Source organism: Euphorbia lathyris, chromosome 3 (genome assembly GCF_963576675.1).
Source record: "Euphorbia lathyris chromosome 3, ddEupLath1.1, whole genome shotgun sequence".
Classification (NCBI taxonomy): Eukaryota; Viridiplantae; Streptophyta; class Magnoliopsida; order Malpighiales; family Euphorbiaceae; genus Euphorbia; species Euphorbia lathyris.
The window spans coordinates 16,842,302-16,850,697 of NC_088912.1; the positions used below are offsets into that span (position 1 = coordinate 16,842,302).

Here is an 8,396-nt window from a genome sequence, read left to right on the forward strand (position 1 = left end):
AATCACTTCAAAGTGAACCTAACTAATCTGGTACCAATTTTAAACCGGATGAGTAATCTTGGTGTGCACCATGAGACACATCCATCCCAAAAGGTCTGGACTTCCATTTCTCATCCCATAAGGTCTGGACTTCCAGACCTTTTGGCATGGACGTGTCCCACGGTGCACACCAAGATTACTCATCCGATTTAAATTTGGTACCGGATTAGTTAGGTTCACTTTGAAGATTGGCACCATGGGATGGATGTGTCCCATGGTGCACCCCAAGATTGACACAACCTCTCCTAACCAACCATTTTAGGAGTGAATGTGTCAATCTTGAGGGAAGTTAATCCCTATACAGGAAGGAAAATCATCTTCCCTGCAGCCCAGTACGTCGCCTTTCAGAAAGGGATGTTACGTATTCAACCACCTTCAGAAAAAATTAATCGTGTTAGGCAAGGAAAAAGACGATTTTGGCTTCGCGAAATGAAGATTAGCGAAGCATGCGAATGTAAATGTGCAGGAAAAGAGGTGATTTTACTTCGCTAATCGATTTTTTCGCGAAGTCTGCGAGGTCTGAAACGTGACTATCTACGTCGCATATCGATGCTTTCGCGAAGTCTGCGAGGTCAGAAACATGAGGATCTATTCGCAAACTTCGCGAACTAATTGATTCGCGAGGTAGATCCATACGTTTCAGACTCTTTCTCTTCGCAGATCTTCGCGAAATTATCGATTCACGAAGTAGATCGTCACTTTCCAGGCTCGTTCTCTTCGCAAAGTTTCGCGAAACCATCGATTCACGAAGTGTATTCATGAAAAAATAACAGATACTTACATTTTTTACCCCTTTCACTCTCAAAAGCGACAATAACAATATGATAACATGGGAAGAAGGAAGGAAATAATGTAGAAAAACCATTTCTTTGATGGTAACAAGAAGAAAGAAACCAAGCAACGAACAGGAAGATGAAAAACCATGGCTTCGTTTTCTAGGGTTGGGAAATTGCAGAATCAAGAGATGAAGAGAGGAAAAAGAGAAATTCATTATGATTTTGACGAAATGGTGCAGATTTCGTGCAATTTAAAGGAAGAAAGGAAAATCAAAAGTCTTGAAATCATTAATGCAGGAGCAACTTTTCGCGTAACCAAGGAGATAGAGGGAGCGATCGTTCGCGAGTGGTGGGAAGTGGGAAGGTTAGGGGTATTATGGAAAAGTCACACAAAATCAGTCTAGATATGTAGTAGGATGAGTAAATGAGTTAAATATGTAAATGGGCTTCCCATTTGACCCAGTTTTGTAATTTTTCCAATTTAGTTTTATGCGGAGATTAATTTGTAAAGTCACCATTTTTAATCGCTACCTTTCGGGAAATGTCAATGACTAATGTTTGAGGGAATGCTTGAATTTGTAAAATGCATAAACCACAAGTGTTTATTTGCAAGTTTTTAAATCACCAATTGCTTTTGCAAATCACACAAACAAAAGTATGTGGTTTTGTGCAGTTACGCAAGTCAATTTTCTAGTTAAAAAATACTTGTAGCTTAGTCAATTTGTAAGTCGGATCTATATTTAAGTTAATTTACAAAATTAGACTTTTAATTGTTTCAAATCATGCCTTTTTATGAAAAATATCCACAGTGGTAATTTTTTATGGAATGTCTAAATTTACAAATTTTACAAACAATATGTTGTTTACTTTACTTAAAAAAAATGTTAATTAATTTTGGAATTTCGTAGAGATAAAAAAAATATAAAAATGAAATAGCATACAAGTATTAAAACTATATGTATTTTAAACCATATGTTTTTTACTTTACTTAATAAAAATGTTAATTAATCTTGAAATTTCGTACTAATATTGAGATTAAAAAATATATATATAAATGAAATAGCATACAATTAATTAAGGGTTTTGCTATTTGTCGCCTCTATTTTCCTTACCGTTGCCTCCTGTTTGACATTTTTGCCCTTTTCATTTTTCATTCAAAAAATTGAAATTCTCTCAACCCGAAGAACAAAACGAAGAAAAATCATGCCTCCAAAACAATGAAAAATACTTAAACATCTAAGTTTCGTATTAACCAATAATCTGAAATTTAACGAATTTAACTTGAAACGAACTTTTTTTTTCGTTGAATTTACTCTAAACGGGTAGTCCATACGGTCCGGTCCATGGACCGACCGTATGAACTACCAGTTTTGCCTAGACAAAATCGGGTAGCCTACCCCGTTTTACCTAGGCAAAACGGGTAGGCTACCCGATTTGCCTAGGTAAAACGGGGTAGGCTACCCGATTTTGCCTATGCAAAACTGGTAGGCTACCCGTTTTTCTTTAGAAAAATGGATTTATTTTTTTTTCCTTAATTATAATAAATATTAAAAATTAATTGGACGCCTCAATACGTATTTTTTATTTCCAATTTATCTATACGTTTTTCTATCCAATCAATACATAATTTATCAATAATTGAATTTACGTTCTAAAAGGTAAATAAATATAATTTACCAAATAAAAATTAATTGGACACTTCAATACCGTATTTTTTTTATTTCCAATCAATAATTTATCTATACGTTTTTTCTATCAAATCAATACATAGTTTATCTATTTTTAATATTTATTATAATTAAAAAAAATCCGTTTTTCTAAAGGAAAACGGGTAGCCTAACAGTTTTGCCTAGGCAAAATCGGGTAGCCTACCCGTTTTGCCTAGGTAAAACGGGGTAGGCTACCCGATTTTGCCTAGGCAAAACTGGTAGTTCATACGGTCGGTCCATGGACCGGACCGTATGGGCTACCCGTTTAGAGTAAATTCAACGAAAAAAAAGTTCGTTTCAAGTTAAATTCATTAAATTTCAGATTATTGGTTAATACGAAACTTAGATGTTCAAGTATTTTTCATTATTTTGGAGGCATGATTTTTCTTCGTTTTGTTCTTCGGGGTTGAAAGAATTTCATTTTTTTGAATGAAAAATGAAAATGGGCGTACAAATATCTGCTTCGAAAAGACCACGAGAGATGCGAAGAATAGCCCTTAGCTTGGTTGCGGGGGAGAAAGACTAAGGATCAGTCTACTGGGACCTAGAGGAGATAGAAGCTGTGGTTAGTGAGTTGCCTGCTTTACTGAAAGGCTTAACTGCTTACTCTAGAAATTTCTTCTTAAGTTAAGAGTAGCCTTGCAATGCTCAAAGATCCGGGAAGGGTGTCATAACTTAACTTTTGCAATTTCCATTTTTCTACTTTTGATAAGGAGCAAAAATGTAACGGTAAGGAAAATAGGGCCGACGAATAACAATCCACTTAATTAAATCTGAAGACATAAGCGTGGAACACGTTACATATATATAATAAAACACAAAATGAGAATAAAAAATGCGTCTGCCGGGAGTCGAACCCGGGTCTATTGCTTGGAAGGCAATTATCCTAACCGTTGGACTACAAACGCTTGATGGTGTGGGAGGATATTTTAATAATTACCTACTAAATATAACTACCAAAACGAAGAAAAAATATATATGCGTCTGCCGGGAGTCGAACCCGGGTCTATTGCTTGGAAGGCAATTATCCTAACCGTTGGACTACAAACGCTTGCCCCTATTTGGGTGAAATAGCCTTTATTAATTAGATTTTATATTATCTTTTTCAGGTGTGTTTCAGAAAGAAATCACATGTAATAACTATATTTCTAGATTGTCAAAAAGAAAATATATTTCTATCTATACACACATGTATAGAAAAAAGAATTATATGAATACACATAATTTACGTACTTAATTAACACTAATGTATATATACATATTTAAACTTATTTATGATTTGAGTATATGCTCAGTTTATTCAGTTTTCAGTTCGGATGATAAAAAAATTTTGTCTAATAGATGAGTTTATAGAAATATATCGAATTCGGACATAAAAATCACATTGGTTGCATTGAAATTTAAACCTCTTTATTTTTATATCGAACTGAAATTTATAAAATAGAATATTCAGATAAACCTGATAGTTATATGATTAATAAATAATTATTGTTATTGTTATAATATAAAAATGGATATAAAGAGATGATTTATTTGGGTTGATTTAGAATTTAATTTTTATATATAAAAAAAATTAATTTTTATGTCAAAGCTAATCCGGGCTCAATTAAATTAATAATATAGGTTGGACTAAGCTTGAACGAAGTACTTTTAACGGATATGCAATTAAATGGTCGGAAATAATATTAGTTGTGTCTTACCTTTTGTTGTAACATGCTTGGATTTATAAAAATATGTTAAATTTGGAAAGAACAAAAAAAATTAGTTGAGACCTGATTTAGACTGATCTATTTTTTTTATGTCGAACTTGAATTTATAAAAGTATAATGATCAATTTATAATCCAATTAAATTGATAATGAATTGAAACGAACTTGAATATAATATTTTTAAATGTAAACTGGTGAAATCTTATTTTTGTTTCGAACTTGAATTTATAAAAATAGAATGGTCGGTTCAACCTGACAGCTTTTCGAAGTCAACAATCAAGTCAAGTAATTAGTGAATTTTGGTCTGACTTAGCGTTGATCATTATTCTCTTTCATCTTTTTGAAGCAGTGTGGGGAAGACTGTTGTTTAAGTATCTGGACTTGCACGATATATACATATAAATATCAATTATTATTATTGTTATTATATAATTTAAAATTGAATTTAAAGAGATGAATTTATTTGGGTCGGGTTAGTATATAATTTTTATGTCAAAGCCCATCGGAACCCAATTAAAATAGTAACGGGTTGAACTGAGATTTGAACAAATTATTTTTAACGGGTTTGCATTTAATTGGTCGAAAATAACATTAGTTGCGTCTTGGTTCAATCTTACCTTTTGTTGTGACAAACTTAGATTTATAAAGTAGATTAAATTTGGACAGAAAAAATAGCATTAGTTGCGGCCTGATCTAGACCGATCTATTTTTAGTCGAACTTGAATTTAAAAAAAAAAAAGAATGACCGAATCCAATTAAACTGATAACCGATTGAATTCAATTTGATTACACTATTTTTTAAATGTAAAATGTGTTAGGAATTTAAATCGTTTTTGGTAAATCTCACCAATCCGATTTTGTGAATATTTAGTTAGATAATATTTGCTTATTTGAATTAGTCATTATCCTATGGATTTAAGATAGTTACTAGCGTAACTAAACACGTGTAAACTCTATTTAAATTGTCTTTCATTATCAATACAATTCAAGTTAAGGTCAATTAGTTTCATGGTACTAGAGCCTCTAGAGGTGTAACAACCTCAAAACTCTCCATTCTCCATGTGTTTCGATTTTTTCTTTAAAACAATGGCACTAAACGGAAATATGTTTGCCTCTGAAATAGCCACAGCTGCCATCTCTTTCTCACTATCTCATGTAACTAGCCAAGATACGCACATACTCACCTCCATAAACTATTTGTTATGGAAATCCCAGATGGCGTGCAAGTTTTTAAGGGTCTTCGCGAAAGTACGGGTCACATGCAACATTATTCATCTATACTGACTCGTGCTGTTCAACAAGAGAAGTTCCTTGCACCCCCCCCCCCCTTCAATCAAATGATGCTGGCAAAACGGGGGAGAAAGGCCAAGCTAGCCAAGCTAAGCAAGCTGTCGGAACTCAGCAGAAACCAGGAGAAAAAGGTAAAGCTAAACAGCCAGCTGCCGGAACTCAGCAGAAGCCTCTTGGCTCAACTTCTGCCGTTCCGAGCACCTATACTCAGCAACAACGGACAGTCCAAACCAAACCCAATTCAAATCAAGTTCAAGCTAATATCAAGAAATAGAACTAGCAATACTCTATAGTCCTTGCTTGTAACTTATATTTTTATGGCGTGTTCTCGATGAGCTGAGTAATTCAATATATAAGCATCTTTTATCCAAACTGATTATATTTATGCGATGCTTACTTGCTGTGTTTATATGCTGATTGAACACATGGCCACTCATTGAACAACAAATTAAAACTTGTGAACATAAAGATTAAAACAAGTAAATTATACTCAGTACACCCCAACTTTGATAGATAAATCCAACTCTGATACCTGAACTTAATGTAATATCTCTGATATCTAAAAATAGATAAGTATCAAAGCTGAGTAATGACCTTATGTTCCAAGTATTGACCTTCTTCGCAAGCTGACCTTAGGCTCTTTTCGATTAAATCTTAGAAGGTTTAGAATTGAACTAAGTCAGTGACTTAAGTCTTAGATTCACTCAATTAGATCTTAGAAGGTTTAGAGTTGAACTAAGTCAACAGATGCAACCCTTACGGGGGAGTAATATCAGAAGAATAAAAAGGTCATCAATCATGAGGGATGCTCAACACTGAGTTTCTTAATTAAATACTTTTGCCAACATCAAAATGGGGGAGTTTGTTGAAACACCTTTCCACATGATTTTGATTTGACAAAATTATTTAAGTTAATCCCATGATTAAGACAGTTAAATTTAAGTGCTTTAATTTAATTATACTAATGTATTTGTTCAATGTTGAGTATATTAACTAATGAGAACATGAACTAAGTGTTCATAAAAAGAAAGACAGAATGAAGTCAGCATAAGCAAAGACACACATCAGAAGCTGAGTTGAGTGTAACTCAGCCTTGTTAAAAGAAAAGTCTTCTGTGGAATAACGCTTGAAGGCAAAGCCGATCAAAGAAGCTGAGTAAGATGTAACTCATTCCTGACAAAGGAAATCTTAAAGGCAAAGTCGAACAATCAAGTTGTGTATTCGTCAGGTCAGCGCCAATGATCCGTTTACTAAAAGATAAGGTCCGACAGATCTCTGCAACAAATTAGAAGCCTCGAAAATGTGATCAAAGACCTTTTCGAGACGCATGGACCGTTTGGCGTTTGGCTAGAAGACATACCTGACGCTAGAAGATGAAACCTGGTGCAAGAAGACGAAACTGGCAAGTATGCCTCCTGCGCAAATCAGAAGACAGGATTGGCCTGCAGTTCTGGAAGCTGACCAATGCATGACGAAAGAAGACCATTTACTCCAACGGATATGTCTTAATTCAAATCATTGAAGCTTCAGAATTCAGTATAAATGGACAAGTTTATTACTTGGATCATCACCGAACACATACAAGAGAAACAGACAAGCAAAATCTTCACTAAGTCAAAAATTCCAAAAGAGAAGTTGTCTGAATAGAAAAAGCAAGTTCTTACACCCAATTCCAATCATTATGTAAAAGTCTAGAGCGAATTTGTATTCATCTAAAGTGTTCTTCGCTTTGAGAGAATAATTTTGTATCAATTGTAAAGGTTAGAAGAGTGGTGCTGAGTACTCGGTTATAGTACTCAGCGGTAGAGAAATTCTGGATACTCGGTTATAGTATTCGGTGTGAGATAGGATTGAGTAGACGAATAGAGGACGGTACTCTTGCATACTCAGTTGCTATTATAAACGGTTTGTGCTCTACCTTTAAAGAGCTCAGTAATGGATTGAAAAAGCCCGGAGGGATTCTGGGAACTGGACGTAGGCGGTGAGGCCGAACCAGGATAAGACTGCTGAGTAATCTCTACCCCTTTCTCTTGATATATACGTATGTGTTGTTTGCTTAAATTACTCAGTATATAATTTGTACAAGCCGACGCTGAGTAATCAGAGTGCTGAGTTGGAAGCTGATCTAAAGTGTTATTTCCCAACTCACGATTGAAACAACTCTAGTCAGTGTCTGACTAAAGCTGTCTCACACTTCACTCAGCCTTGCTAACATAAAGCTGAGTTAAATTATCAAAGAATTAATTAAGTCAGCATTATTAAATGAAAAAGTTATATTAGTTCCTAACCCCTCTGGAACTAATCATATTAAGTTACACGGGACCAACAACTATCTCATGTAACTAGCCAAGATACGCACATACTCACCTCCATAAACTATTTGTTATGGAAATCCCAGATTATGCCATTGCTAAAAGGACAAAGGTTGTTACATCACATTGATGCAACCGTTCGAGCCCATTCCAAAGAGTTTCCCATCGGAGCTGACAATACGGCCTATAAGATTTGGGAACATGAGGATCAACAAGTTCTCTAATGGATCGTTTCTTCCTTATCATCGAGTGTTCTTCCCGAAGTTGTTGGTGCAAACACAACTCTTGGAGCATGGACTAAACTTCTTAAGGCTAATTCCATTAGCGCCTGATCACATATATGACTCTATTATTGAATATTTGTAAACCAAAACAAATCATTGACCAGCTGACTGTGTTTCAATCTTCAATTTCTGAAGGCGATATGGTTGTGAGATTGAATATGAGATAGAGAATACAATCTGTAATGATCCATGTTCAATCAAAAGGTTATATATCTCCAAAGAGTATATAACGTTAGAGCTTTGAGTGTATGCATGTAGCACAAACTATTTGTACATCA

The 8,396-nt window shown here is 34.6% G+C and overlaps 2 non-coding genes across 2 annotated transcripts; both read right to left on the minus strand.

The window, feature by feature from the left end:
* Positions 1–3,360: 3,360 nt before the first annotated feature.
* Positions 3,361–3,432, minus strand: TRNAG-UCC (transfer RNA glycine (anticodon UCC)). The gene has a single exon. It is a non-coding gene; the product is annotated as a tRNA-Gly (tRNA).
* A 71-nt stretch (positions 3,433–3,503) lies between these two features.
* TRNAG-UCC (transfer RNA glycine (anticodon UCC)) lies at positions 3,504–3,575 on the minus strand. The gene has a single exon. It is a non-coding gene; the product is annotated as a tRNA-Gly (tRNA).
* Between the last annotated feature and the right edge of the window lie 4,821 nt (positions 3,576–8,396).